General features: G+C 38.7%; 4 long non-coding RNA genes across 5 annotated transcripts; 2 read left to right on the top strand and 2 right to left on the bottom strand.

Annotated features, from left to right (window-relative positions):
* Nucleotides 1–5,748: 5,748 nt before the first annotated feature.
* Nucleotides 5,749–8,302, top strand: LOC141546669 (uncharacterized). Its single transcript, XR_012483376.1, has 3 exons — nt 5,749–5,774; nt 6,947–7,054; nt 7,734–8,302. It is a non-coding gene; the product is annotated as an uncharacterized LOC141546669 (long non-coding RNA).
* Nucleotides 8,303–12,279: 3,977 nt separating this feature from the next.
* Nucleotides 12,280–16,142, bottom strand: LOC141546679 (uncharacterized). Its single transcript, XR_012483386.1, has 4 exons — nt 15,613–16,142; nt 15,286–15,409; nt 13,845–14,005; nt 12,280–12,590 (listed from the first exon to the last, which is right to left on the bottom strand). It is a non-coding gene; the product is annotated as an uncharacterized LOC141546679 (long non-coding RNA).
* LOC141546674 (uncharacterized) lies at nt 13,153–20,538 on the top strand. 2 transcript variants are annotated; one of them, XR_012483381.1, is made up of 3 exons: nt 13,153–13,175; nt 19,183–19,290; nt 19,970–20,538. It is a non-coding gene; the product is annotated as an uncharacterized LOC141546674 (long non-coding RNA). The 2 variants fall into 2 exon arrangements; XR_012483382.1 differs by lacking the exon at nt 13,153–13,175 and adding an exon at nt 16,244–16,285 and having other exon boundaries at nt 19,997–20,538.
* LOC141546673 (uncharacterized) lies at nt 18,399–22,258 on the bottom strand. Its single transcript, XR_012483380.1, has 4 exons — nt 21,729–22,258; nt 21,402–21,525; nt 19,960–20,120; nt 18,399–18,709 (listed from the first exon to the last, which is right to left on the bottom strand). It is a non-coding gene; the product is annotated as an uncharacterized LOC141546673 (long non-coding RNA).
* Between the last annotated feature and the right edge of the window lie 64 nt (nt 22,259–22,322).

Raw genomic sequence — 22,322 nt, 5'->3', positions numbered from 1 at the left:
ATAATTGTCCATATTAATAATCAAATTACTAAAAAACATATGGTCTTCTCAATAGATGCAGAAAAAGCATTTGATAAAATCCAACATGCATTCCTACAAAAAACACTTGAGAGTATAGGAATAAATGGACTATTCCTTAAAATAATAAGGAACCTCTATTCAAAACCGTCAGCAAATATCTTATGGAACCTTTCCCTGTAAGATAAGGAGTGAAACAAGGTTTCCCACTATCACCATTACTATTCAATATAGTACTAGAAACGCTAGCCTCGGCAAAAAGAGCCGAGAAAGAGATTCAAGGAATTGAGAGTAGGAAATGAGGAAATCAAACTATCACTCTTTGCAGATGACATAATGGTATACTTAGAGAACCCCAAAGACTCTGCTAAAAAGCTATTAGAAACAATTCAGAACTTTAGCAAAATTGCAGGATACAAAATAAATCCACAGAAATCCTCAGCATTTTTATACCTTACCAACACAATCCAACAGCAAGAGATACAAAGAGAAATTCCATTCAAAATAACTGTCGATAGTACAAAATATTTGGGAATATATCTAACAAAGGAAAGTCAGGAGCAAAATTACGAAACACTTGGCACAAAAATGAAGTCAGATTTAAATAATTAGAAAGACGTTCAGTGCTTTTGGATAGGCCAAGAGAATATAATGAAGATGACAATACTCCCTAAACTAATCTATTTATTTAGTGCTATACCAATCTGACTTCCAAGGAACTTCTTTAAAGACCTAGAAAAAATAACAACAGGATTCATATGGAACAACAGAAGTTCAAGAATTTCAAGGTAAGTAATGAAAACAAAAAGGAAGGTGGTCTAGCTGTCTAGCTGTACCTGATATAGAACTATATTATAAAGCAACAGTCACCAAAACCATTTGGTATTGCTTAAGAAATAGACTAGTTGTTCAGTGGAGTAGGATAGGTTCACAGGGCAAGATAGGTGAATAAAAATAGCAATCTAGTGTTTGACAAACCCAGAGATCCCAACTTTTGCCATAAGAATTCATTATTTGACAAAAACAACTGGGAAAACTGGAAATTAGTATGGGAGAAACTAGGCATGGACCCACACTTAAGATCAAAATGGGTCCATGATTTAGGCATAAAGAACGAGGTCATAAATAAATTAGAGGAACATAGGATAGTTTACCTCTCAGACTTGTGGAGGAGGAAGGATTATGTGACCAAAGGAGACCTAAAGATCATTATTGATCACAAAATAGAAAATTTAGATTACATCCAATTAAAAAGTTTCCACAGGGGGGGAACAAACTAATGCCAAGAAAATGAGAAGGGAAGTAACCAATTGGGAAAACATTTTTACAGTTAAAGGTTCTGAGAAAGGCCTCACCTCCAAGATATAGACAGAATTGATGCTAATTTATAAGAAATCAAGCCATTCTCAAATTGAAAAATGGTGAAAGGATATGAACAGACAATTTTCAGATGATGAAATTAAAACTATTTCCACTCACAAGTTCCAAATCACAAGTGTGAGATACTACTACACACCTGTCACATTCGTTAAGATGACAGGAACAAATAATGATGAATGTTGGAGGGGCTGTGAGAAAATTGAGAAAATGATGCCATGCTGGTGGAGTTGTGAAAGAATCCAACCATTCTGGAGAGCAATCTGGAATTATGCCCCAAAAGTTATCAAAATCTGCCAATCCGTTGACCCAGCAGTGCTACTACGGGGCTTATATCCCAAGTAAATCCTAAAGAAGGGAAAAGGACCTGTATGTGCCAAAATGTTTGTGGCAGCACTTTTTGTAGTGGCTAGAAACTGGACAATGAACGGATGTCCATCAATTGGAGAATGGTTGGGTAAATTGTGGTATAAGAATGTTATGCAATATTCTTGTTCTGTAAGAAATGACCAACAGGAGGAAAACAGAGAGGCTTGGAGAGACTTACATCAACTGATGCTGAGTCAAACGAGCAGAACTAGGAGATCATTATACACTTCAACAATGATACTGTATGAGGTTGTGTTCGAATGGAAGTGGATATCTTCAACATAGACAATAGCTAATACAAGTCCACTTGATCAATGATGGAGAGAATCAGCTACACCCAGAACCTGAACACTGGGATATGTAAAGTGAGAGCATTTTGTTTGTTTGCTTTTTATTTTTCTTCACAGATTATTTTTACCTTCCGAATACAATTCTTCCTTTGCAATAACAACAACAATAAAATTTGGTTCTGCACATATATATTGTACCAAGAATATACTATAAGATATTTAAATATGTATGGCAATGCCTGTCGTCTATGGGAGGGCCTAGTGGGGAAGTACGGGAATAATTCAGAACAGAAAGGAGTACAAGGGATAATGTTGTAAAGAAAAATATGCCAGTGTACTCTCAAAAAAAATGTGCTATAATCAAAAATCAATAAAAAATAATGATAACTTGCTGGCATTTGTACTATTTTATAATTATAATCTCATTTGACTCTCACAACAACTTAGGCAATAGAGATTATTGTAAACAACGTTTCACTATTGAGCAAACTGAGAGCAGATGTAAAGTGACTTGTTTAAGGTCAAAATATATAGTAAGTTTTGGAAGAAAAATTGGAACTCTAAGTCTTCCTGCCTTGAAGCCCCTGCCCTCTATCAGCTGTACAATCTCACTTTCACCCTTTCTGGTGTTGTAATAGTTAAGTTGTCGGCTCCCTTCTAGGAGAAGAAATTGGTCATGGCACTAGAAAAATTTAACAGTACTCACAGTAGGAGTAATAATAGTAATAGAAGTAAGAGTAGCAATAGTAGTAGTAGTAGTAGTAGTAGTAGTAGTAGTAGTAGTAGTAGTAGTAGTAGTAGTGGTGGTAGTAGTAGTACTAGTGGTAGTGCTAGTAGTAATTATAGTAATAGTAGGGACCAAGGAGTAGTTTTAGTAGTAGGAGGTGGAGGAGTAGAAGAAGTAGGAGTAGTATGAGTAGTAACAGGAATAGGAGTAGGAATAATAGTAGTAGAAGTAGTAGTAATAGCAACAGTAATGATGATAGGAATAGGAGTTACACTATAGTAGGAGTAGGAGTAGGAGTAGGAGTAGTAGTAGTAGTAGTAATAGTAATAATAAAAGTGGTAGTAGAAATAATAGTAGTAGTGGTAGTAAAAGGAGTATGAATAGGAATAGGAGCAATGATAGTACTAGTAGCAGGAGGAAGAGATCTACAAGGAATAATAACAGTAATAAGAGTGGCAGTAATTGTAGTAGTTGGTGGAAGAGTAATAGTAGTAATCATAGGAGTAATACTAATAGGAGTAGGAAGAGGAGTAATAGTAGAAATAGTAGTAATAATAATAGGGGTAAGAGTACAAGTAATAATAGTAGTAGTAAGAGAATTATCTGACCTTTACACAGTGCTTCACCATCTCCCGAATTCTATAGATCATCTCCTCAAATGCTACCCCTAAGGCTCAGACCAAGTCTTGTGGGAACAGCCAGACTCTCCCATCCTTGGGCCAGGGAGATGCATGTCCTGTTATTTCGGGTTCGGTACCTGTGTTCCAGGCTTCAGGGAAGAAATGAGAACTTTCAACATTTTGGCTTCTGATATCGTCACCCCACCAACCACAAAGAGGATCTGGAGTGGATGGTCACCGGGATGAGGGCGGTCCACCTCTAACAGTCACCACAACAAGGATGGGGTCAGCCCTCAGAAGGGAATGCCAGGTTAATGTTGCTACAAATGAACTATATAAAATCCAAGAGAAAATGTATGACTCATTAATGATAAAGTACAGATCTTACATTAGGACACAATGTTGCTAGATTTTCAGCTGTGGAATCACAATTTTACAACTGGAAATGGAGTTTCCTAGTGGTCATGGAGCTCAACTCTCTCATTTAACATGTGAGGAAAAGGAGGCTCAGGGAGTTTAAAGTGATAATATAAAGTCATGAAAGTAAGAAATAAACAGCAGAGCAAAATACCACTTGTTTAATGTTACTTTATTACAGTGTCTTTCCCCTCCCCCATCCCACCACTTTTTTTTTTTAAGAGTTAATATGTTTAGTTATAGGTTAGAAGATTGGAGTATGGAAATACACACAAACATATATGCACACCCATACACCCATATATAATGAACACTTAGAGGTAACACGATAGTATTAACAGGATCTGTTTGAATCTTGTCTCTGCCATTTAAAACTTGTATGTGCTTGAACAATATATTAACTATACTAAACCTCCTTGAGTCTCAGTGCCTTTCTCTGTAAAATATGGAAGTAGAAACCCTGAAATATTCCTCACGGCTCAAAATCCACGATGTTGTGACTCTACTTGAAAGCAAATAGTTCTCAGAGGCTTATCCTCTGTGGAGCAAACATGATTGTATCATTCCCATTTTAAAGAGGAGGAAATTGAGGCAAACACAGATTAAGTGACTTGCCCAGAGTCCTACAGCTGGTGTTTGAAATCAGTTGCTGATTCAAGGGAGGTCCAACAGTGTTATCCACTGAACCAGCCAGCTGCCTATAATTTTAGAAAAAGTCTTCATCTATATGTAATTGAATTTAACAAGCATTTATGAAACCTCTAATATGAGCAAGTCATCTTTTTTCTGGGAACCAGCCATAGGATGAGGAAAAAGAAAATAGTTTCCGAACTAAAAGAATTTGCTTTTGTTTGTTTGTTTGCTTTCAAGTGTAGGCTCTCTATTTCCCAGATTATTTGTACTTCTAGTATATATATAGGGCTAGTCAGCAACCAGGCCCTACCTTGATCTCCTATTAACACTGACTGCAGGAGGGAAGCTGCAGGTACATTATCTCTATGTAGATGCTTTACCTTCATGAACAGGTTAAATCCCGTTTTAAGTCGATCCCGAGGCTTAAGATGCGTTCAATATCGCCAGCATCTGGTCACAACTGGTTCAGTATCTCCTCTGCTTCAGCAGTGGCTTATAGGATGCCTGAAAAGGTAAAATGTTACAGCATAAGTGAAAGATATGTGTCCAATTGATCTACTAGAATAACCATCCACAAAATGCAATTTTGGGGGGGCGTGGGGGAAGAGGGGAAGAAAGAGAAGTCAACAATTTCCCAAGCCAGATAGAAAGCAACCATTTTAGCTTCTATAATATTGAAGAATAAAATACTGACGTGAAGGCAGTCTCAATCTATGACAGCAGCCCTTGGTATCATGCTGATGAGGGCCCAAATGGATCTCTCTCTCCAGTAATTTATTTACTGATTTACCTAACCCTCCATTGACTCCTTCATTATCTATGTATAATTTAAGGGAGCTATTCATTCTCTTCTGCCTATAAATCTCTTTTCTACCTATAAATCTTGTTTCTTCTCCTAAATCACTTTTTTAACTATATATATCTCTTTTCTAACTATGTATCGCTTTTTTCATATAAATCTCTTTTCTAACTATAAATCACTTTTTTTTCCTATAAATATCTTTTCTACCTATAAACTTTTCTACTATAAATCTATCTTTTCACTTATCTACCCATCATTATCTATTTAACTATGCATCGACTGTATCTATTGGATCTATTTGTTTACCCTATCTATCCCATCTATCTATCAGCACTTATCTATGTATCTAGTCTATTAGTCTATTTGTCCACTCATCCATTCTTCTATTCACATACTACTCCCTTGGCTGTCAGGATCCAACTGGGTTGTTTGGGAGAGAACCTCACCTTTAACTCAGAAAACCTTGGGTGTTCTCAGGCGTGTCACAATGGGCATGACACAATGAGGTCTCCATGGAGAAGGTAAGCAAAGCAAATGCTTATCAGATGAGGATAGTGCTCACCTGGTATTGTTAGGATTACTAGGTGAGAACTCACGTTGTCTGGACAGTGACAAGGTGAGAATTCAGGTTGTCTGGACAATTACAAGGTGAGAACTCAGGTTTACTTTATAGAAGGAGCAAGCTCATTGGATGAAGTGGTTCTTCCCAGAAGCCCTTGCATTATCCCACGCCCATTCTCTGGGAGGATAAAGGAGGCAACAGTGGGCCTGGAAAGTCAGTCTGCCTGGAGAAGGATAAGAGCTGCAGGAGATTCAGAGCCAGGATTCAAGGAGAAGACTCTGCACTACATCTGGCTTGATGCAGCTCTCTGCAGGAAGGGAAGTCACTTCTCTGGACAAGAGTTAACAGCAACTCCCTGGAGACAACAGTTCACTACAGGAAGAAGAATCTGTCTGAGAGATTTGAGTAGACACAGCAGATCTCTTCCCAGAGAGCGATCCAGCAGCTTCTGGAGACGACAGCACGCTACATTTGGCGTCCACACGTGGGGCAAGGACTTTTGCTTATCCTGACAAGAGGAGCTAGACCAGACCTTCGCAATTTGGCGCCCGAACAGGGACAGACACGGTCCTGATTCCAGTGGAAAAGCCTCCCATCCAGATCTCAGTCTCTCTGACCCAGAACTGTTAGTAACGAGGAAACTTTGTTAAAGATTAAGTGAGCGTGCTAATAGATAAATAAGGAACTTAACTTGTTAAGGGCTAAACCAGGAATCTCTTATAGCTGAACTGCAATATTTTGGGTGGGGGTTGTATGTATATTTTAATCCAGCTATTCATTCTCTTCTGCCTATAAATCTCTTTTCTACTTCTAAATCCCTTTTTTTAATCTAAAAATCTCTTTTCTACCTATAAATGGCTTTTCTTCCTATAGAGCTGTTTGCTACCTATAAATCACTTTTCTTCCTATAAATCACTTTTCTACCTATAAACTTTTCTACTATAAATCTATCTTTTCACTTATCTATCCATCATTATCTTTTTAACTATGCATTAAGTGTATCTATTCAATCTATTTGTTTATCTTCTCTATCCCATTCATCCATCACCAGGAATCTATGTATCTAGTCTATCAGTCTATTAGTCCACTCATGCATTCTTCTATTCACATACTACTCCCTTTTCCTGTCAGGATCCAACTGGGTTGTTGGGAAGAGAACATCACCTTGAAGTCAGAAAACTTTGGGTGTTCTCCGGCATGTCACAATGAGCATCACACAATGAGGTCTCCATGGCCAAGGTAAGCAAGTCAACTGCTCATCTGATGAGGATTGTGCTCAGGCTTTATGCGCAAGTCTTCTTTTAACAATATTTTTTAGGAAACCTCTTTATTTAGAAAACATATGGACTTCCGGACAAAGGAGTAGTGGCAGTAGTAGGAGGTGGAGGCGTAGAAGAAGTAGGAGTAGTATGAGTAGTAACAGTAATAGGAAGAGGAATAAAAGTAGTGATAGAAGTAGTAAAAAGAGTAGTAATGATAAAAGTAATAGTAATGGTAGTAGTACTAATAATAATAGCAGTAGGAATAATAGTAGTAGAAGAAGTAGTAATAGCAACAGTAATAATGATAGGAATAGGAGTGACACTAGTAGGAGTAGGAGTAGCAGTAGCAGTAGGAGTAATAGTAATAGTAAAAGTGGTAGTAGAAATAATAGTAGTAGTGGTAGTAAAAGGAGTATTAATAGGAATAGGAGCAATGATAGTACTAGTAGCAGGAGGAAGAGATCTAGAAGGAATAATAACAATAATAAGAGTGGCAGTAATTGTAGTAGTTGGTGGAAGAGTAATAGTAGTAATCGTAGGAGTAATACTAATAGGAGTAGGAAGAGGAGTAATAGTAGAAATAGTAGTAATAATAATAGGGGTAAGAGTACAAGTAATAATAGTAGTAGTAAGAGAATTATCTGACCTTTACACAGTGCTTCACCATCTCCCGAATTCTATAGATCATCTCCTCAAATGCTACCCCTAAGGCTCAGACCAAGTCTTGTGGGAACAGCCAGACTCTCCCATCCTTGGGCCAGGGAGATGCATGTCCTGTTATTTCGGGTTCGGTACCTGTGTTCCAGGCTTCAGGGAAGAAACGAGATCTTTCAACATTTTGGCTTCTGATATTGTCACCCCACCAACCACAAAGAGGATCTGGAGTGGATGGTCACCGGGATGAGGGCGGCCCACCTCTAACAGTCACCACAACAAGGATGGGGTCAGCCCTCAGAAGGGAATGCCAGGTTAATGTTGCTACAAATGAACTATATAAAATCCAAGAGAAAATATATGACTCATTAATGATCAAATACAGATCTTACATTAGGACACAATGTTGCTAGATTTTCACTGTGGAATCACAATTTTAGAACTGGAAATGTAGTTTCCTAGTGGTCATGGAGCTCAACTATCTCATTTAACATGTGAGGAAACTGAGGCTCAGGGAGTTTAAAGTGATAATATAAAGTCATGAAAGTAAGAAATAAACAGCAGAGCAAAATACCACTTGTTTAATGTTACTTTATTACAGTGTCTTTCCCCTACCCCATCCCACCACTTTTTTTTTTTTTAAGGGTTAATATGTTTAGTTATAGGTTAGAAGATTGGAGTATGGAAATATACACACACATATATGGACACCCATACACCCATATATAATGAACACTTAGAGGTAACACGATAGTATTAACAGGATCTGTTTGAATCTTGTCTCTGCCACTTACAACTTGTATGCGCTTGAACAATATATTAACTATACTAAACCTCCTTGTGTCTCAGTGACTTTCTTTGTAAAATATGGAAGTAGAAACCCTGAAATATTGCTGCCAGCTCAAAATCCACGATGCTGTGACTCTACTTGAAAACAAATAGTTCTCAGAGGCTTATCCTCTGTGGAGCAAACATGATTGTATCATTCCCAATTTACAGAGGAGGAAATTGAGGCAAACACAGATTAAGTGACTTGCCCAGAGTCCTACAGCTGGTGTTTGAAATCAGTTGCTGATTCAAGGGAGGTCCAACAGTGTTATCCACTGAACCAGCCAGCTGCCTATAATTTTAGAAAAAGTCTTCATCTATATGTAATTGAATTTAACAAGCATTTATGAAACCTCTAATATGAGCAAGTCATCTTTTTTCTGGGAACCAGCCATAGGATGAGGAAAAAGAAAATAGTTTCCGAACTAAAAAAATTTGCTTTTGTTTGTTTGTTTGCTTTTAAGTGTAGGCTCTCTATTTCCCAGATTATTTGTACTTCTAGTTTATATATAGGGCTAGTCAGCAACCAGGCCCTACCTTGATCTCCTATTAACACTGACTGCAGGAGGGAAGCTGCAGGTACATTATCTCTATGTAGATGCTTTACCTTCATGAACAGGTTAAATCCCGTTTTAAGTCGATCCCGAGGCTTAAGATGCGTTCAATATCGCCAGCATCTGGTCACAACTGGTTCAGTATCTCCTCTGCTTCAGCAGTGGCTTATAGGATGCCTGAAAAGGTAAAATGTTACAGCATAAGTGAAAGATATGTGTCCAATTGATCTACTAGAATAACCATCCACAAAATGCAATTTTGGGGGGGCGTGGGGGAAGAGGGGAAGAAAGAGAAGTCAACAATTTCCCAAGCCAGATAGAAAGCAACCATTTTAGCTTCTATAATATTGAAGAATAAAATATAATAGTTTAATACTGACGTGAAGGCAGTCTCAATCTATGACAGCAGCCCTTGGTATCATGCTGATGAGGGCCCAAATGGATCTCTCTCTCCAGTAATTTATTTACTGATTTACCTAACCCTCCATTGACTCCTTCATTATCTATGTATAATTTAAGGCAGCTATTCATTCTCTTCTGCCTATAAATCTCTTTTCTACCTATAAATCTCGTTTCTTCTCCTAAATCACTTTTTTAACTATATATATCTCTTTTCTACCTATGTATCGCTTTTTTCATATAAATCTCTTTTCTAACTATAAATCACTTTTTTTTCCTATAAATATCTTTTCTACCTATAAACTTTTCTACTATAAATCTATCTTTTCACTTATCTACCGATCATTATCTATTTAACTATGCATCAAGTGTATCTATTGAATCTATTTGTTTACCCTATCTATCCCATCTATCTATCAGCACTTATCTATGTATCTAGTCTATTAGTCTATTTGTCCACTCATCTATTCTTCTATTCACATACTACTCCCTTGGCTGTCAGGATCCAACTGGGTTGTTGGGGAGAGAACATCCCCTTTAAGTCAGAAAACCTTGGGTGTTCTCAGGCGTGTCACAATGGGCATGACACAATGAGGTCTCCATGGAGAAGGTAAGCAAAGCAAATGCTCATCAGATGAGGGTAGTGCTCACCTGGTATGTGGGTTTTTTTTCTTTTTAAAAATTGTTTGAGGAAAGCTTTTTATTTACAAAACATATGAAGGGGTAAGTTTTTAACACTGACCCTTGCAAAACCTTCTCTTCCAACTTTTCCCCTCCTTCCTTCCACCTCTTCCCCTAGATGACAGGGAAGATGACAGGGGATTCACATGTTAAATATATGAAAATATATGCTTAATCCAATGTATGTAAAAATATTTATACAATTATCTTGCTTATGCATAGATTGTCTTCCTAGTTCTTTTTGTTGACATCATTTTCCCCAATAGAATATAAACTTTGCGGGCAAGACCATTTTGTTTTTACCTTTATGTCTCCAGGGTCTAGTGAAATATACGACCCCTAGTAAGTATGTAATATATGTTTGCTCCTTGTTTAATTGAGCTTTGCTGATTGAGTAGTCTAAGGAAGATGGATGAGGTGGGCTACCAGATGAATGATATGGTCACAAAGGACACAGGGACCAGAAACTGGGGACATGAGTAGAAGCACCAGCGGGAAAGGGAGCCAAGCCCACATATTGCTCTTGGGATGGAGCCTAGGGTTTGGCTGCAAAGCAGAAGGAGCTAGGGCCACGGTTAAGACCCCAGACCGCTTCATCCGGTACCTTTCATCATGTAGAATTTGGAAAACACCCCATTGAACGCTGCAGATCTAGAATCCCCTTGTTAATTAGGCCAGGGTTGTCTGTACAAGACAAGATCTGTTTCAATCTCGCCTCTATTTTGCTGACCTGTTGCCTCAGTTTCTTTAACTGAGAGAGTGGATATTAGCACCTACCTCCCAGTGATGTTCAGGAGAGAATATGTGTAAAGTGCTTAGCACAGTGCTTGGTACATAGGAGTTTAATAAATGCTTGTTTCCTTAATAAATATTGGTAAATCGGAAGTGATTCGAAGTGGAAAAATGGCAGAGCTACCAAGGAAAAACTCCAACAGTTCTTGCCCTCAAGAAGGTGGTTTTCTGTAGATGAGACCCTCCAAGCCCAAGCCCAGAAGTGGAAAGCCCAAGATGGAGGATGAGAAGGTGCTGTCAGAGAGCAATCCAGACCTCCTCCTCTTCCACCCCCTGGGAGGATTCCCAAGGCCAAGCTAAGGACTAGCTCTGGAAGCCGGCTTGACTGGCTTGTCCAGGGTCTTCTGGGGCCCTTCAGCCAATTAAGGCTGCATCCTGCTTGGGAGTTAGTTTGGTTTCATTTTCTTGCCAGAGCCTGTACATCAATTCCCAAGAGGTATTGTTCCAGCTTTATCAATCAGTGCAAACATCTTTTGTGGCTAACCTGACGTTTGCCACTATCTATGGAATCAAATCAGACGGGGTTTTCCCATCTCCAATCTTGCCGTCTCCAGAGCACCCATTTGCTTTTCTAGCACTCTTACTATCCCCCTTCTTCATCCAGGGGATTTAGGTTCCCAGCTTCTGAAGAAAGGTTAGATTTTCAGAAACAGAAGTTTGACATTTCACTCATATAGATTATAATGAGCACAAGTCAGGCAGAAGAAACTTCAAAGGGGGAATGGGGGGCTCTAGCACAAGCCTGTGGGGACACCAATTATTTTCTGGCTCAGCCTTCCCCTAGAGCTGAGGGGAAGCACCTGGATGCAAATCTCTAAGCCAGTCCCTTGTCATTCTGAATTGCCCTTCTGGTGTAGAATGGCTGCTCTGCTCCTCCAGGAAGATCCAAAAGACTTCAGCAGGGCCAGTTCCGAGCTTCTCTGGAACTTCTCTGGCTAGAACACAACAGCCCTGCTGCTTGTTAACCCCCACTACCTCTTTGCTCCCAGACTTTCAGACGGTCCCCAGCCTCTGATGGCAAAGGGCCTGCTTACAGTTTTTTCACAATCTCAAAGAAGAACAAATCTGCCTCCCTCTCTTATTCCCAAACCCAGATAGGATAGCCAGCTTTACCCATCAGCAGTATGGGCTAGCTGCAAATAAGGGAAAAATGTTGTTTACCCAATAAGTTTGCCAACAAGTATTTCTTTAGGATTAACCAGCTGGCAAATATAATCATCAGATAGTAAAGAAGAAACTGGGAAATATCACTAATCATGTGGGAGCTGAAAGAATGACAACTTGAAACTTTTGGAAACAGAAAAAAAACATTTTTTATTTTTAAAAACACATCAAACTCAGAAACATCATCTCTCCCCTTCCCCCCACCAGTACAATAAACTCCAAAGTATAGATATCAAAACTCCCCAACAATCAAACTCAGAAACATCCTCTCTCCCCTTCCCCCCACCAGTGCAATAAACTCCAAAGTATAGATCAAAACTCCCCAACAACAATCTAAATCCCGTTTCAAGTAGATTTCCAAAGACATGTTTTCAATATCGCCAGAATCTGGTCACTCTGGCTTCAGTATCTCCTTTGCTTCAGTACTGGCTTATAGGTTGCCTGAAAAGATAAAAGGTGAAAGCATAAGTGAAAGATATGTGTCCATTTGATATACTGGAAAAACCATCCACGAACTGCAATATTTTGGGGGGGGGTTGTATGTATATTTTAATCCAGCTATTCATTCTCTTCTGCCTATAAATCTCTTTTCTACTTCTAAATCCCTTTTTTTAATCTAAAAATCTCTTTTCTACCTATAAATGGCTTTTCTTCCTATAGAGCTGTTTGCTACCTATAAATCACTTTTCTTCCTATAAATCACTTTTCTACCTATAAACTTTTCTACTATAAATCTATCTTTTCACTTATCTATCCATCATTATCTTTTTAACTATGCATTAAGTGTATCTATTCAATCTATTTGTTTATCTTCTCTATCCCATTCATCCATCACCAGGAATCTATGTATCTAGTCTATCAGTCTATTAGTCCACTCATGCATTCTTCTATTCACATACTACTCCCTTTTCCTGTCAGGATCCAACTGGGTTGTTGGGAAGAGAACATCACCTTGAAGTCAGAAAACTTTGGGTGTTCTCCGGCATGTCACAATGAGCATCACACAATGAGGTCTCCATGGCCAAGGTAAGCAAGTCAACTGCTCATCTGATGAGGATTGTGCTCAGGCTTTATGCGCAAGTCTTCTTTTAACAATATTTTTTAGGAAACCTCTTTATTTAGAAAACATATGGACTTCCGGACAAAGGAGTAGTGGCAGTAGTAGGAGGTGGAGGCGTAGAAGAAGTAGGAGTAGTATGAGTAGTAACAGTAATAGGAAGAGGAATAAAAGTAGTGATAGAAGTAGTAAAAAGAGTAGTAATGATAAAAGTAATAGTAATGGTAGTAGTACTAATAATAATAGGAGTAGGAATAATAGTAGTAGAAGAAGTAGTAATAGCAACAGTAATAATGATAGGAATAGGAGTGACACTAGTAGGAGTAGGAGTAGCAGTAGCAGTAGGAGTAATAGTAATAGTAAAAGTGGTAGTAGAAATAATAGGAGTAGTGGTAGTAAAAGGAGTATTAATAGGAATAGGAGCAATGATAGTACTAGTAGCAGGAGGAAGAGATCTAGAAGGAATAATAACAATAATAAGAGTGGCAGTAATTGTAGTAGTTGGTGGAAGAGTAATAGTAGTAATCGTAGGAGTAATACTAATAGGAGTAGGAAGAGGAGTAATAGTAGAAATAGTAGTAATAATAATAGGGGTAAGAGTACAAGTAATAATAGTAGTAGTAAGAGAATTATCTGACCTTTACACAGTGCTTCACCATCTCCCGAATTCTATAGATCATCTCCTCAAATGCTATCCCTAAGGCTCAGACCAAGTCTTGTGGGAACAGCCAGACTCTCCCATCCTTGGGCCAGGGAGATGCATGTCCTGTTATTTCGGGTTCGGTACCTGTGTTCCAGGCTTCAGGGAAGAAACGAGATCTTTCAACATTTTGGCTTCTGATATTGTCACCCCACCAACCACAAAGAGGATCTGGAGTGGATGGTCACCGGGATGAGGGCGGCTCACCTCTAACAGTCACCACAACAAGGATGGGGTCAGCCCTCAGAAGGGAATGCCAGGTTAATGTTGCTACAAATGAACTATATAAAATCCAAGAGAAAATATATGACTCATTAATGATCAAATACAGATCTTACATTAGGACACAATGTTGCTAGATTTTCACTGTGGAATCACAATTTTAGAACTGGAAATGTAGTTTCCTAGTGGTCATGGAGCTCAACTATCTCATTTAACATGTGAGGAAACTGAGGCTCAGGGAGTTTAAAGTGATAATATAAAGTCATGAAAGTAAGAAATAAACAGCAGAGCAAAATACCACTTGTTTAATGTTACTTTATTACAGTGTCTTTCCCCTACCCCATCCCACCACTTTTTTTTTTTAAGAGTAAATATGTTTAGTTATAGGTTAGAAGATTGGAGTATGGAAATATACACACACATATATGGACACCCATACACCCATATATAATGAACACTTAGAGGTAACACGATAGTATTAACAGGATCTGTTTGAATCTTGTCTCTGCCACTTACAACTTGTATGCGCTTGAACAATATATTAACTATACTAAACCTCCTTGTGTCTCAGTGACTTTCTTTGTAAAATATGGAAGTAGAAACCCTGAAATATTGCTGCCAGCTCAAAATCCACGATGCTGTGACTCTACTTGAAAACAAATAGTTCTCAGAGCCTTATCCTCTGTGGAGCAAACATGATTGTATCATTCCCAATTTACAGAGGAGGAAATTGAGGCAAACACAGATTAAGTGACTTGCCCAGAGTCCTACAGCTGGTGTTTGAAATCAGTTGCTGATTCAAGGGAGGTCCAACAGTGTTATCCACTGAACCAGCCAGCTGCCTATAATTTTAGAAAAAGTCTTCATCTATATGTAATTGAATTTAACAAGCATTTATGAAACCTCTAATATGAGCAAGTCATCTTTTTTCTGGGAACTCGCCATAGAATGAGGAAAAAGAAAATAGTTTCCGAACTAAAAGAATTTGCTTTTGTTTGTTTGTTTGCTTTTAAGTGTAGGCTCTCTATTTCCCAGATTATTTGTACTTCTAGTTTATATATAGGGCTAGTCAGCAACCAGGCCCTACCTTGATCTCCTATTAACACTGACTGCAGGAGGGAAGCTGCAGGTACATTATCTCTATGTAGATGCTTTACCTTCATGAACAGGTTAAATCCCGTTTTAAGTCGATCCCGAGGCTTAAGATGCGTTCAATATCGCCAGCATCTGGTCACAACTGGTTCAGTATCTCCTCTGCTTCAGCAGTGGCTTATAGGATGCCTGAAAAGGTAAAATGTTACAGCATAAGTGAAAGATATGTGTCCAATTGATCTACTAGAATAACCATCCACAAAATGCAATTTTGGGGGGGCGTGGGGGAAGAGGGGAAGAAAGAGAAGTCAACAATTTCCCAAGCCAGATAGAAAGCAACCATTTTAGCTTCTATAATATTGAAGAATAAAATATAATAGTTTAATACTGACGTGAAGGCAGTCTCAATCTATGACAGCAGCCCTTGGTATCATGCTGATGAGGGCCCAAATGGATCTCTCTCTCCAGTAATTTATTTACTGATTTACCTAACCCTCCATTGACTCCTTCATTATCTATGTATAATTTAAGGCAGCTATTCATTCTCTTCTGCCTATACATCTCTTTTCTACCTATAAATCTCGTTTCTTCTCCTAAATCACTTTTTTAACTATATATATCTCTTTTCTACCTATGTATCGCTTTTTTCATATAAATCTCTTTTCTAACTATAAATCACTTTTTTTTCCTATAAATATCTTTTCTACCTATAAACTTTTCTACTATAAATCTATCTGTTCACTTATCTACCCATCATTATCTATTTAACTATGCATCAAGTGTATCTATTGAATCTATTTGTTTACCCTATCTATCCCATCTATCTATCAGCACTTATCTATGTATCTAGTCTATTAGTCTATTTGTCCACTCATCTATTCTTCTATTCACATACTACTCCCTTGGCTGTCAGGATCCAACTGGGTTGTTGGGGAGAGAACATCCCCTTTAAGTCAGAAAACCTTGGGTGTTCTCAGGCGTGTCACAATGGGCATGACACAATGAGGTCTCCAAGGAGAAGGTAAGCAAAGCAAATGCTCATCAGATGAGGGTAGTGCTCACCTGGTATGTGGGTTTTTTTTCTTTTTAAAAATTGTTTGAGGAAAGCTTTTTATTTACAAAACATATGAAGGGGTAAGTTTTTAACACTGACCCTTGCAAAACCTTCTCTTCCAACTTTTCCCCTCCTTCCTTCCACCTCTTCCCCTAGATGACAGGGAAGATGACAGGGGATTCACATGTTAAATATATGAAAATATATGCTTAATCCAATGTATGTAAAAATATTTATACAATTATCTTGCTTATGCATAGATTGTCTTCCTAGTTCTTTTTGTTGACATCATTTTCCCCAATAGAATATAAACTTTGCGGGCAAGACCATTTTGTTTTTACCTTTATGTCTCCAGGGTCTAGTGAAATATACGACCCCTAGTAAGTATGTAATATATGTTTGCTCCTTGTTTAATTGAGCTTTGCTGATTGAGTAGTCTAAGGAAGATGGATGAGGTGGGCTACCAGATGAATGATATGGTCACAAAGGACACAGGGACCAGAAACTGGGGACATGAGTAGAAGCACCAGCGGGAAAGGGAGCCAAGCCCACATATTGCTCTTGGGATGGAGCCTAGGGTTTGGCTGCAAAGCAGAAGGAGCTAGGGCCACGGTTAAGACCCCAGACCGCTTCATCCGGTACCTTTCATCATGTAGAATTTGGAAAACACCCCATTGAACGCTGCAGATCTAGAATCCCCTTGTTAATTAGGCCAGGGTTGTCTGTACAAGACAAGATCTGTTTCAATCTCGCCTCTATTTTGCTGACCTGTTGCCTCAGTTTCTTTAACTGAGAGAGTGGATATTAGCACCTACCTCCCAGTGATGTTCAGGAGAGAATATGTGTAAAGTGCTTAGCACAGTGCTTGGTACATAGGAGTTTAATAAATGCTTGTTTCCTTAATAAATATTGGTAAATCGGAAGTGATTCGAAGTGGAAAAATGGCAGAGCTACCAAGGAAAAACTCCAACAGTTCTTGCCCTCAAGAAGGTGGTTTTCTGTAGATGAGACCCTCCAAGCCCAAGCCCAGAAGTGGAAAGCCCAAGATGGAGGATGAGAAGGTGCTGTCAGAGAGCAATCCAGACCTCCTCCTCTTCCACCCCCTGGGAGGATTCCCAAGGCCAAGCTAAGGACTAGCTCTGGAAGCCGGCTTGACTGGCTTGTCCAGGGTCTTCTGGGGCCCTTCAGCCAATTAAGGCTGCATCCTTCTTGGGAGTTAGTTTGGTTTCATTTTCTTGCCAGAGCCTGTACATCAATTCCCAAGAGGTATTGTTCCAGCTTTATCAATCAGTGCAAACATCTTTTGTGGCTAACCTGACGTTTGCCACTATCTATGGAATCAAATCAGACGGGGTTTTCCCATCTCCAATCTTGCCGTCTCCAGAGCACCCATTTGCTTTTCTAGCACTCTTACTATCCCCCTTCTTCATCCAGGGGATTTAGGTTCCCAGCTTCTGAAGAAAGGTTAGATTTTCAGAAACAGAAGTTTGACATTTCAGTCATATAGATTATAATGAGCACAAGTCAGGCAGAAGAAACTTCAAAGGGGGAATGGGGGGCTCTAGCACAAGCCTGTGGGGACACCAATTATTTTCTGGCTCAGCCTTCCCCTAGAGCTGAGGGGAAGCACCTGGATGCAAATCTCTAAGCCAGTCCCTTGTCATTCTGAATTGCCCTTCTGGTGTAGAATGGCTGCTCTGCTCCTCCAGGAAGATCCAAAAGACTTCAGCAGGGCCAGTTCCGAGCTTCTCTGGAACTTCTCTGGCTAGAACACAACAGCCCTGCTGCTTGTTAACCCCCACTACCTCTTTGCTCCCAGACTTTCAGATGGTCCCCAGCCTCTGATGGCAAAGGGCCTGCTTACAGTTTTTTCACAATCTCAAAGAAGAACAAATCTGCCTCCCTCTCTTATTCCCAAACCCAGATAGGATAGCCAGCTTTACCCATCAGCAGTATGGGCTAGCTGCAAATAAGGGAAAAATGTTGTTTACCCAATAAGTTTGCCAACAAGTATTTCTTTAGGATTAACCAGCTGGCAAATATAATCATCAGATAGTAAAGAAGAAACTGGGAAATATCACTAATCATGTGGGAGCTGAAAGAATGACAACTTGAAACTTTTGGAAACAGAAAAAAAACATTTTTTATTTTTAAAAACACATCAAACTCAGAAACATCATCTCTCCCCTTCCCCCCACCAGTACAATAAACTCCAAAGTATAGATATCAAAACTCCCCAACAATCAAACTCAGAAACATCCTCTCTCCCCTTCCCCCCACCAGTGCAATAAACTCCAAAGTATAGATCAAAACTCCCCAACAACAATCTAAATCCCGTTTCAAGTAGATTTCCAAAGACATGTTTTCAATATCGCCAGAATCTGGTCACTCTGGCTTCAGTATCTCCTTTGCTTCAGTACTGGCTTATAGGTTGCCTGAAAAGATAAAATGTTAAAGCATAAGTGAAAGATATGTGTCCATTTGATATACTGGAAAAACCATCCACGAACTGCAATATTTTGGGTGGGGGTTGTATGTATATTTTAATCCAGCTATTCATTCTCTTCTGCCTATAAATCTCTTTTCTACTTCTAAATCCCTTTTTTTAATCTAAAAATCTCTTTTCTACCTATAAATGGCTTTTCTTCCTATAGAGCTGTTTGCTACCTATAAATCACTTTTCTTCCTATAAATCACTTTTCTACCTATAAACTTTTCTACTATAAATCTATCTTTTCACTTATCTATCCATCATTATCTTTTTAACTATGCATTAAGTGTATTCAATCTATTTGTTTATCTTCTCTATCCCATTCATCCATCACCAGGAATCTATGTATCTAGTCTATCAGTCTATTAGTCCACTCATGCATTCTTCTATTCACATACTACTCCCTTTTCCTGTCAGGATCCAACTGGGTTGTTGGGAAGAGAACATCACCTTGAAGTCAGAAAACTTTGGGTGTTCTCCGGCATGTCACAATGAGCATCACACAATGAGGTCTCCATGGCCAAGGTAAGCAAGTCAACTGCTCATCTGATGAGGATTGTGCTCAGGCTTTATGCGCAAGTCTTCTTTTAACAATATTTTTTAGGAAACCTCTTTATTTAGAAAACATATGGACTTCCGGACAAAGGAGTAGTGGCAGTAGTAGGAGGTGGAGGCGTAGAAGAAGTAGGAGTAGTATGAGTAGTAACAGTAATAGGAAGAGGAATAAAAGTAGTGATAGAAGTAGTAAAAAGAGTAGTAATGATAAAAGTAATAGTAATGGTAGTAGTACTAATAATAATAGGAGTAGGAATAATAGTAGTAGAAGAAGTAGTAATAGCAACAGTAATAATGATAGGAATAGGAGTGACACTAGTAGGAGTAGGAGTAGCAGTAGCAGTAGGAGTAATAGTAATAGTAAAAGTGGTAGTAGAAATAATAGGAGTAGTGGTAGTAAAAGGAGTATTAATAGGAATAGGAGCAATGATAGTACTAGTAGCAGGAGGAAGAGATCTAGAAGGAATAATAACAATAATAAGAGTGGCAGTAATTGTAGTAGTTGGTGGAAGAGTAATAGTAGTAATCGTAGGAGTAATACTAATAGGAGTAGGAAGAGGAGTAATAGTAGAAATAGTAGTAATAATAATAGGGGTAAGAGTACAAGTAATAATAGTAGTAGTAAGAGAATTATCTGACCTTTACACAGTGCTTCACCATCTCCCGAATTCTATAGATCATCTCCTCAAATGCTACCCCTAAGGCTCAGACCAAGTCTTGTGGGAACAGCCAGACTCTCCCATCCTTGGGCCAGGGAGATGCATGTCCTGTTATTTCGGGTTCGGTACCTGTGTTCCAGGCTTCAGGGAAGAAACGAGATCTTTCAACATTTTGGCTTCTGATATTGTCACCCCACCAACCACAAAGAGGATCTGGAGTGGATGGTCACCGGGATGAGGGCGGCCCACCTCTAACAGTCACCACAACAAGGATGGGGTCAGCCCTCAGAAGGGAATGCCAGGTTAATGTTGCTACAAATGAACTATATAAAATCCAAGAGAAAATATATGACTCATTAATGATCAAATACAGATCTTACATTAGGACACAATGTTGCTAGATTTTCACTGTGGAATCACAATTTTAGAACTGGAAATGTAGTTTCCTAGTGGTCATGGAGCTCAACTATCTCATTTAACATGTGAGGAAACTGAGGCTCAGGGAGTTTAAAGTGATAATATAAAGTCATGAAAGTAAGAAATAAACAGCAGAGCAAAATACCACTTGTTTAATGTTACTTTATTACAGTGTCTTTCCCCTACCCCATCCCACCACTTTTTTTTTTTTAAGAGTAAATATGTTTAGTTATAGGTTAGAAGATTGGAGTATGGAAATATACACACACATATATGGACACCCATACACCCATATATAATGAAAACTTAGAGGTAACACGATAGTATTAACAGGATCTGTTTGAATCTTGTCTCTGCCACTTACAACTTGTATGCGCTTGAACAATATATTAACTATACTAAACCTCCTTGTGTCTCAGTGACTTTCTTTGTAAAATATGGAAGTAGAAACCCTGAAATATTGCTGCCAGCTCAAAATCCACGATGCTGTGACTCTACTTGAAAACAAATAGTTCTCAGAGGCTTATCCTCTGTGGAGCAAACATGATTGTATCATTCCCAATTTACAGAGGAGGAAATTGAGGCAAACACAGATTAAGTGACTTGCCCAGAGTCCTACAGCTGGTGTTTGAAATCAGTTGCTGATTCAAGGGAGGTCCAACAGTGTTATCCACTGAACCAGCCAGCTGCCTATAATTTTAGAAAAAGTCTTCATCTATATGTAATTGAATTTAACAAGCATTTATGAAACCTCTAATATGAGCAAGTCATCTTTTTTCTGGGAACCAGCCATAGAATGAGGAAAAAGAAAATAGTTTCCGAACTAAAAGAATTTGCTTTTGTTTGTTTGTTTGCTTTTAAGTGTAGGCTCTCTATTTCCCAGATTATTTGTACTTCTAGTTTATATATAGGGCTAGTCAGCAACCAGGCCCTACCTTGATCTCCTATTAACACTGACTGCAGGAGGGAAGCTGCAGGTACATTATCTCTATGTAGATGCTTTACCTTCATGAACAGGTTAAATCCCGTTTTAAGTCGATCCCGAGGCTTAAGATGCGTTCAATATCGCCAGCATCTGGTCACAACTGGTTCAGTATCTCCTCTGCTTCAGCAGTGGCTTATAGGATGCCTGAAAAGGTAAAATGTTACAGCATAAGTGAAAGATATGTGTCCAATTGATCTACTAGAATAACCATCCACAAAATGCAATTTTGGGGGGGCGTGGGGGAAGAGGGGAAGAAAGAGAAGTCAACAATTTCCCAAGCCAGATAGAAAGCAACCATTTTAGCTTCTATAATATTGAAGAATAAAATATAATAGTTTAATACTGACGTGAAGGCAGTCTCAATCTATGACAGCAGCCCTTGGTATCATGCTGATGAGGGCCCAAATGGATCTCTCTCTCCAGTAATTTATTTACTGATTTACCTAACCCTCCATTGACTCCTTCATTATCTATGTATAATTTAAGGCAGCTATTCATTCTCTTCTGCCTATACATCTCTTTTCTACCTATAAATCTCGTTTCTTCTCCTAAATCACTTTTTTAACTATATATATCTCTTTTCTACCTATGTATCGCTTTTTTCATATAAATCTCTTTTCTAACTATAAATCACTTTTTTTTCCTATAAATATCTTTTCTACCTATAAACTTTTCTACTATAAATCTATCTGTTCACTTATCTACCCATCATTATCTATTTAACTATGCATCAAGTGTATCTATTGAATCTATTTGTTTACCCTATCTATCCCATCTATCTATCAGCACTTATCTATGTATCTAGTCTATTAGTCTATTTGTCCACTCATCTATTCTTCTATTCACATACTACTCCCTTGGCTGTCAGGATCCAACTGGGTTGTTGGGGAGAGAACATCCCCTTTAAGTCAGAAAACCTTGGGTGTTCTCAGGCGTGTCAC

Source organism: Sminthopsis crassicaudata, chromosome 6, assembly GCF_048593235.1.
Source record: "Sminthopsis crassicaudata isolate SCR6 chromosome 6, ASM4859323v1, whole genome shotgun sequence".
In the NCBI taxonomy this organism is placed as follows: Eukaryota; Metazoa; Chordata; class Mammalia; order Dasyuromorphia; family Dasyuridae; genus Sminthopsis; species Sminthopsis crassicaudata.
Note: the sequence above shows the minus strand (reverse complement) of the source record. Positions and strands in the feature narration are given on the sequence as shown.